Source organism: Nelumbo nucifera, chromosome 3, assembly GCF_055504915.1.
Source record: "Nelumbo nucifera cultivar China Antique chromosome 3, China Antique-T2T, whole genome shotgun sequence".
Classification (NCBI taxonomy): domain Eukaryota; kingdom Viridiplantae; phylum Streptophyta; class Magnoliopsida; order Proteales; family Nelumbonaceae; genus Nelumbo; species Nelumbo nucifera.
In genome coordinates, this window is record NC_142651.1 from 49,845,901 (window position 1) to 49,853,966 (window position 8,066).

The window sequence follows — 8,066 nt, forward strand, 5'->3', positions numbered from 1 at the left end:
AATCTTTTTCTTGCCGCTTCTCTGTCACATAACCTTCAATTGATGCCACCGTGCTGCTGCTCATCCTCTAAACCAAGTGGTTATTAAGGACACGATCTTATTTTTTGAAATTTCCTTGAATTCAAGGATTTCTTCTACCTCAAAGAGCCAATCCATGAATTCTTCTAGAGTCATGCCTCCTTGGAATTCCGGGATATCAACCTTGAGATTTGTTTTCCACCGTCTTTGGTCACCACCCGCAACTATAGCCGATCTGGTTGCCTGCCTTGATGATGAAAGGGAATGTGTAGAGATACTTGTGTCAGAGTTGTTGTCCTCTCACAACAATTTCAACTCTTGAGTAAGTGTATTGACTTGTCTTCTCAGCTCCGCTATCTCTCCTTGTGTTTTGTTGTTGGGTTCCTATTCCATGATGTGAGCAACTTGTTTCTTCTTAGGAGCCATAATCTGAATAAGAATCAAACATGAGCTCTGATACCAAATGGCGTAGTACGGAAACGAAACACGTTGAGAAAAGCTTCAAAGAAAAGAGCAGAAGTCAAACTACGAGGAAGAAGAATTCTTCACTAAAAAATTAAGAGAAAATTTAATATCAAAAAACTATTTTAGCATTCCCCTAACTACTCTTTATATAAGCATACACCCTTATGGCCCCTACAAGAAAGCTTCCTAATCTATGAAAATATTCCACAATAGAATCTTACTAAAACTCTTCAAAAAGAATGTCCTAATTGAACAAAAATTCGGAAATCATGATCTAATACTAATTTAGTAATTATGAACTAGAATAGAAGTCCTGCTCTAACACTAGCTTAGTAAATTCGAACTAAGATAGAATTTCCGTGCTAGCGCTATCTTAGTAAATTCAAACTAAGATAGAAATTCCGTGCTAGCGCCAACTTGGTAAATTCGAACCAGAATAGAAGTTCTGCATTGGCGCTAACTTAGTAATTGATTACTCGGTTGGATTAGTGACGTCATCCGAACTTCTTATGTGTCTTGGAGTGGTCCAAACTTGCATAGAACTTATTAGCTTTCTCCTATACTGCATCATCCTCCCTGGGTTGGGAAGAATCCGTCATCGGGTTCAAATCATCATCTAACTGATTGCCAACATATGGTACCAAGTGTTTTTCATTGAAAACATCATGGGTATGTATATGGCTGGGTAGCTTTAGTCTATAAGAATTCTCATTGATGACTTCAACTATCTCGTATGGTCCAACCTTCCTTGGTGCATCTTTCCTCGTTGCCCAACCAATAGGTGTTCCTCTGTTAAAATGACCCAAACATAACCTCCCGCATCAAATACTACTTTCCTCCTATATGTATTAAGATGGGTCTTCGAAACCAACTTTGTAAATGTTTACTCAGTTGGTCTGAATCCCGTACCGCATCACTTTCTTGGAACAACCCCCAAGCTGAGTAATTAATAAGGCAACTACTAACAGTGAATCTCAACTAACTAAATTCATGAATTGCTCTATAAGACTCAAACTTAAAAACTAAAGAAAGCATAGAAAAACTCAAAAAGATTTGAAATTATGCATTTTTTGGAATTCCATAATCAAATTACATCCTCGAGAAGAATTAGCTATAGCTTTGCCTAGAGAATTCCGGATCCACTCTATTTGATGCATTAGAAAGTAGATTTCTAGAGTTTTTCAATTGGATATGTGAAATGCTCATCTTCAATGTGATACACCTACAAAATTGGTTGTAAAATTGAACAAAAAAAATCCTATAATTGAATAGATTCCAAATGAGTTTTGAATTCAAATTCAAATTTAGATAAACCCCCTTTTGTGTATAGAGACATTACCATATCAAACTCCCCTGCTTGAAGAAGATTCATCCTCGATCCTTGGCAGCTTCATAAGAGTGACATACTATTATGCTTCCGTTGTGCTGCTCTGAGAATGACATCTTATTAGGTAATTGATGGTGTAAGCCTTCAATACAATGCAAATTCCTTCCCCACATTTTCTAGAGTTTGAAATATATCTTCTACACTTAAAATAAGTCAATTATTCCTTTAGGCTATGTTTGGTTTGAAGGAAAAGGTAGGGAAAGGAAGGGAATGACGGAAAACCTATACGATGCTTGTAAAAGTTTCCCTACTTTTCCCTTCCTTTCCCTGTATTTTCCTTCAAACCAAACATAGCCTTAATGACCATTGTGAGCCTTGTGAAAATGCTTGCCAATAAGATCCACATAAACTTGTATGAGCGCAATGTGGTCAAGACCTTTAATATGATAAAAGTTGTTCCATAATTTTGAAATCCAGTATGGATGATAGGAGTCCTTCTGAGCAATGGACTGAAGACTTGAATACTTTTCAAAGCAAGACATTCTTCCTCAACATTTTCCTTCATATGGGTTGTGTTTAGTTTTGGCAAATGACAAGAAACCCTCTTTGATCAACATAGACAACTTTTTCTTCTTATTTCAACACCTGCTTAAATTGTGGATTTGGCATCCTCTTCAGCATCTTCTTCATCAAAGATTGGAAGACTATTCCGATCCACATATTTTTCCTCCATAGATATCATTAATGAAAGTGTGACCACAAAAATTATAATTATAGTCAACAATAATAATAAGATAGTCAATAAATTATTTTGATTTGATTTTACCTTCAAAATTTGGGTTTGCTACTTTGATTTTAAAATCTTGTTGGAAACTATTGTTCTTTCAAGCATGACGATAAGGAAAAGTTGTCTTCACGATAGAAGGGGTTAGTCTCTTTTCATCTTCATGAGAGAGTTCATCCTTCGAATCATCATGACTCAAGGCTTCAATGTGTTCTACACGTTGTTGGAGTTGTTGTACTTGCCTCTTCAACTCGTCCATTTAAATATCACAAAGGTCTCGCACTTGTAGAGGAGAATTACCATATCCACCACAGACACACCCATGAACCATTTGGGAAACTAGAAGCTTTGAATCTCAGAAAGGAAGGAACATTGCTCTAATACCAATTTGATATCGGAAAAATCTCAGAAAATGGGGTTGAAGAGAGAAAGAAAACATAGAGATAAGAGCAAAATAGTAGCAGAACTCAATTCTCTGAGGAAAGCTAGAGGCCCAATTATATTCAACTCAAAATTCTGGACTCCCCTGTCCAGCATACTACAAGGCTAATATAGACATACTTGAAACAACCCCCAAGCAGAGTAATTAATAAGGCAATTACTTACAATGAATCTCAATTAACTAGATTCATGAATTATTACTCTAGAATACTAAGGCTTAGAAACTAAAGAAAACATAGAGAAACTCAAATGGCTCAGAATTATTCGGAATCCCATAGTCAAACTACACCCTCAAGAAGAATTAGCCATAACTTCGCCTACAGAACTCCAAATACAATTCCGTTTGATGCATTAGAAAGTAGTTCTAGAGCTTTTCGTCTGGATATGCGAAATGCTCATCTTCAATATGATACACCTACGGAATTGGCTGTAAAGTTGAACAAAAATCCTATGACTTAACAGTTCCCAGAGAAGTTTTGAATTCAAATTGAAATTTGGATAATCCTCCTTTTGTGAATGGGGACATTCCCGCATCACATAAGGATGACTTTTTTCAATAAAACTTTGTATAGATATTTAGAATGATGGATTTTATAAGAGGGTTTAATTTGAAAAGCCTTTTGAATAGTTTTTTTAGAAAAATATGAAAAAAAAAATCCCCTTTGTGAGAGAAGATGCCAACATAAAAACTAGGGTTTTAGATTGAATGTTGCAATGAAATTTGGTAGGATGAAAGGGGATAAAGATCCAGGGGAATCCAAATGTGAGGGCAATGGAGATTGCTTGACATAAAAGGATGAAAATGACTGAAATTAGAAAATTTTGGATTTTTATATAAGCCAAAGGAAAAAGTGCCTGGATCAGTTTCAATCTTTCAGGGATGTTGAATGAACTCATTTAATGAATTTTTTTTTTGTCTTTTGATGGCTTTAAGGGCTTATTGTACAATTAGAGAGAAAAATAGAAAGAGAAAGTAAAGGGGAAACCTACAATCATTTAATGAAGAGCCTAAACTCACTCTCTCTTCTTATTTTAAGTTAAAAACTTATAATATATCTTAGGCTGCATTTGACATTCCTTATTTTAAGGACTTATCTCCTTTTTGTGGTTAAAATGCCCTTATGAACAATGAATTTTTAACAGTAAAAAAGAAATAAATGCTTAAAATAAGGAATGTCAAATGTAACCTTCAACAAATTCAGTTAACTCTTTCTTTCACGTTTTTGCACTTGGAGGTGATATGGGCATCATGATGGCTTTAAAGTCAACCTATAAATATATTGGATCTGTTTTAGGGTTATTTTGAGTATTTATTTGTTTTAGGGGTATTTTGGTAATTATACATAATTCTAGCGGGTTTAATGTGATGGTTATTTTATTTTCGTCGTTTTTAAAGTTTCATAGTTATATGGTAAGTAGTATAATAGGAATTATATTGCTTCTATTTGGTGAAGCTTAATAGTGGCAATTTTTGTAATTTGATTGAACAGTAATATGAGCCTTATCATTTTTCTAATAAATATGTTTTCTAAGCCATGGGCGGAGAATGAATTAAAAGTGATTGTTTTTGAGGAGTAAAATTCCTCCTAGTATTTTATTTTTCGATTTTTTTTGAATGTGAACCTCTATTCTCTTCTTACACTCTCTTTTGTATGTAATCAAGATCTTTTGGTTAGCATCTTATTGCTTGATGAATTGAAAGGTTCCTCCACAAATGACAAATCTATGACCCTCTTCTGATTCTTCGATTATTGAATTGAATGAACCTGCCAAATCCTCTTGTTATTTGTTTCCATTAAGAATATAACCATTAATTACGTTACCCCTTTAATAATATCTAATAATAAGATCAGTGTTTTGTTTTTTCCTACTAACTAGCAAAGCAATTTATCAAAAGTAGTTAATTTATTTTCCCATTTTCATACTATTGAAATTTTTAGAGCATAACCCCATTTGGGGTTGATAATCAATGAATTAATTATAAAAAGAGCATGCAAATGTAGAAAAACCTTTTAAGATTTTAAGGTAAAAAACATATAGCTAGACAAAGTAGTAAGCCCGATGTTATTATTTTGGAGTTTTTATTGATTCCCCCATCTTATAAATTTTTTATTTTTATTGGTTTGTACAGTTTTTATTGGAGTTTTGATCAAAAAACTAGAAACCAATAAAACTTTACGAAGTGGGGAAACCATAAATTTCCCTTTGAGTTAAAAAAAAAAAGGTGCCCCCATAGAATGTGAACATGGAAAATTGGGATTCATTGATATTGCTTCTGAAATTTTTGCACAATAAATGTAATAAATGAATGTGCTACAAGAACAATTACATAAATATGGATACATTACAGCCATGGCACAACTCTTTTGAGGAGGGTCAAGGCAAGGAAAAAGAATAAATCAAAATTAAATATAATAAAATTTAATAAAACAACCAGGAAGCATCTGAGTACTTGTGCAGTATATATGTTTTTGAGCTTCGAACCATCTTCAGTACTGTTCAATGAAGCACCGGAGTCATCAGATATCAAAACAATTAATTCAAGAATATTTTGATCTGAAGTTGGTTTCATTCAGTTTATGGACATGTGTTGTTTGGTATGGTTGTGGTACATGAAGGTCCGGAAGGTGGTACTGTGCCTCTTAGGGATTGAAGTTGCAGCACCATATCTTCCTTACTTCTAATTAACCACTCATTTCCATCGTCAAGAGGTCGAGCATCTGCAAGAGGCAAGAGTAGAACTGAAAACAAGATGATCAGTGTGATCAAAACTTTCAACAGATTTCTTCTGAAAGACCCCATTTTTCTGATGAACAAGTAAGCTGTTTTTTTTTCCTATATATGAATGGATTCAATGGTGCTTGGGGTGCAGGTATTTTACGTGAAAACTGAAAAAGAATGGGATAGATGTTATATGTCTGAATGATGATGAACAATTAAAACCAGAGAATACATATATATATAGATTTGTTATTGGGTTAATTTGCCCACTAACGCTGGAAAAAAAAAAAAAACTGGGTCTAGTCTAAATTTTGACTGCCGAAACGGACAGGATGGTAGTAGCTAGGATGCTTATAAGATCATTTCCTAGTTTTGAATTCTGATTTGAAATTCTTGACCCACCAATCCATACGACGACCCAGTTTAAATTCAAGTCGGATTCCTTGCTGGGGATTCACAGATTGATCAAATACGGCTCATTAGTTTCTTTTAATTTATGGGTTGGACTTCAGAGAGGATCCATCTGAACCCAATTACCCATTTAAACGTACACGTTTCTTGACCAGACAATTAAGCAAATAAACACAATTCTGTTGTCAAAAGCACAATGTTGTTTTCTTTCTTTGAAAAGTTTTCAAATATTTCTGGTCAGTTCATGCAAGGTTGACCACGCGCCATTTTCAATATTTTACACTTTTTCTTGAACACTTCAGTCTGACCTTTTGTTTTCTTTCTTTGCATTATTTTTCAATTACAATTTGAATCTGATGATCAGATTTAGAAAAACAACTTTGAATATCAGATTAATTTTTGTGCTACTTACATACTGTTCTTCAAATCAATTGAAATTGGGTCAAGGTCAGATTTGAACAGGACAGTCTATAGTTGTATGTTATGGAAAAAAATAAATCAATTGAAAATGTCCTGCATTCAACTAATTAAGATTATATTGACCATCCAGATTATTTGAATGGCAATGTTTAACTTAGTAAGTGCTGGGAGTCCATATCCAATTTGGTTATAAATGGTATTGTGATTCTATATATATTACCATTTTCTTATCTTGTCTCTGGCTGCTTTGTTATGTTCTTGGATTAAATTGAATGACAGATTAAGATAAACCTTGGGGCTCAGCTCCATTGGTTTTTTCTCAACTTAAATTAAAAGATTTAATGAGAGGTAATGGGCAATGGGATGAAATTAAGTTGGATGAAAATTTTCATCCTGCACTTATATATTGAGCATATCAAATAGTAAAAACACTGATATGTTGGATGCAGATTTTAATTCTCTGGATTTGGACTTCTCATAGATGAGGGAGATTTTTGGTTAAAGCTATAGTTATAATAATGGCCTTCCCTCTAACTCAACTACCCTTAAAAATAGGGTGCAGTTTCTGCACTGTAAGTCACAATCTTAAGATATTTGTATTTTAAAATTCCGTAAGAGTTTCATAGTAGCTTCCCCACCACCAACACGGCAACACCTCCACAGCTCCCATTTCTTCACATTAATTTGTGCTGTGGAAAATGGAAATACAGCAGTTATTACAAGTACAGTTTATAATCTCCATATTAAAAATCCAGTATGGCTGCGTTTGGAAACGATGCAAATAGATTGTAAATTTCAGTTCAGGGTAAATTTGTACTCTGATTCATGTTTGTTTGTATTCGGTAGCATTACATTTATACATTGATAAATGATAAAAAATACATTTTCCAATGTATATTTACATTGATAATAAGATGTAAAAGTACATTAATAAAAAAGAAATAAAAGAAATAACTTGAATCTCAAACACATAGATATATACAGTTGACAGTTGCCACCGATCAGAGAGCAGTAGTGCAGTACATGTCATTAGCTATAGTCTTTACTGAGTTCAGATCAGTTACCGACACACAATCCCAAGAGTGTCCCAACTAGCCAATCCGGCCATACAGTGAGAACATTTCTCCATGAATAAATGATAAGAGAAATGTTCCTAATGTACAGTTGAAGTGGCCTTATGTGAGGATTTTGTGAGACCGGATCTGCTCCTCACATAGGGAATCTCACATTCACATCCTACCATGTGAGGCACCCATGTGTGAGGAGCAGATCTCGTTCCGGATTTTGTTGGTAGCACTAGCAGATCCCCACCCGTATTTACTTAGGTTATATTTGGCTTGAAGGAAAAGGTAGAGAAACCATACAAGATTTTGTATAGACCAGTTTCCTACCTTTCCTTTTCCTACTTTTTCATTTTAAACCAAACACAATCTTAACAGTAGTGTTGGACCTGTACAATCGTACTTATTGATTTTTAAG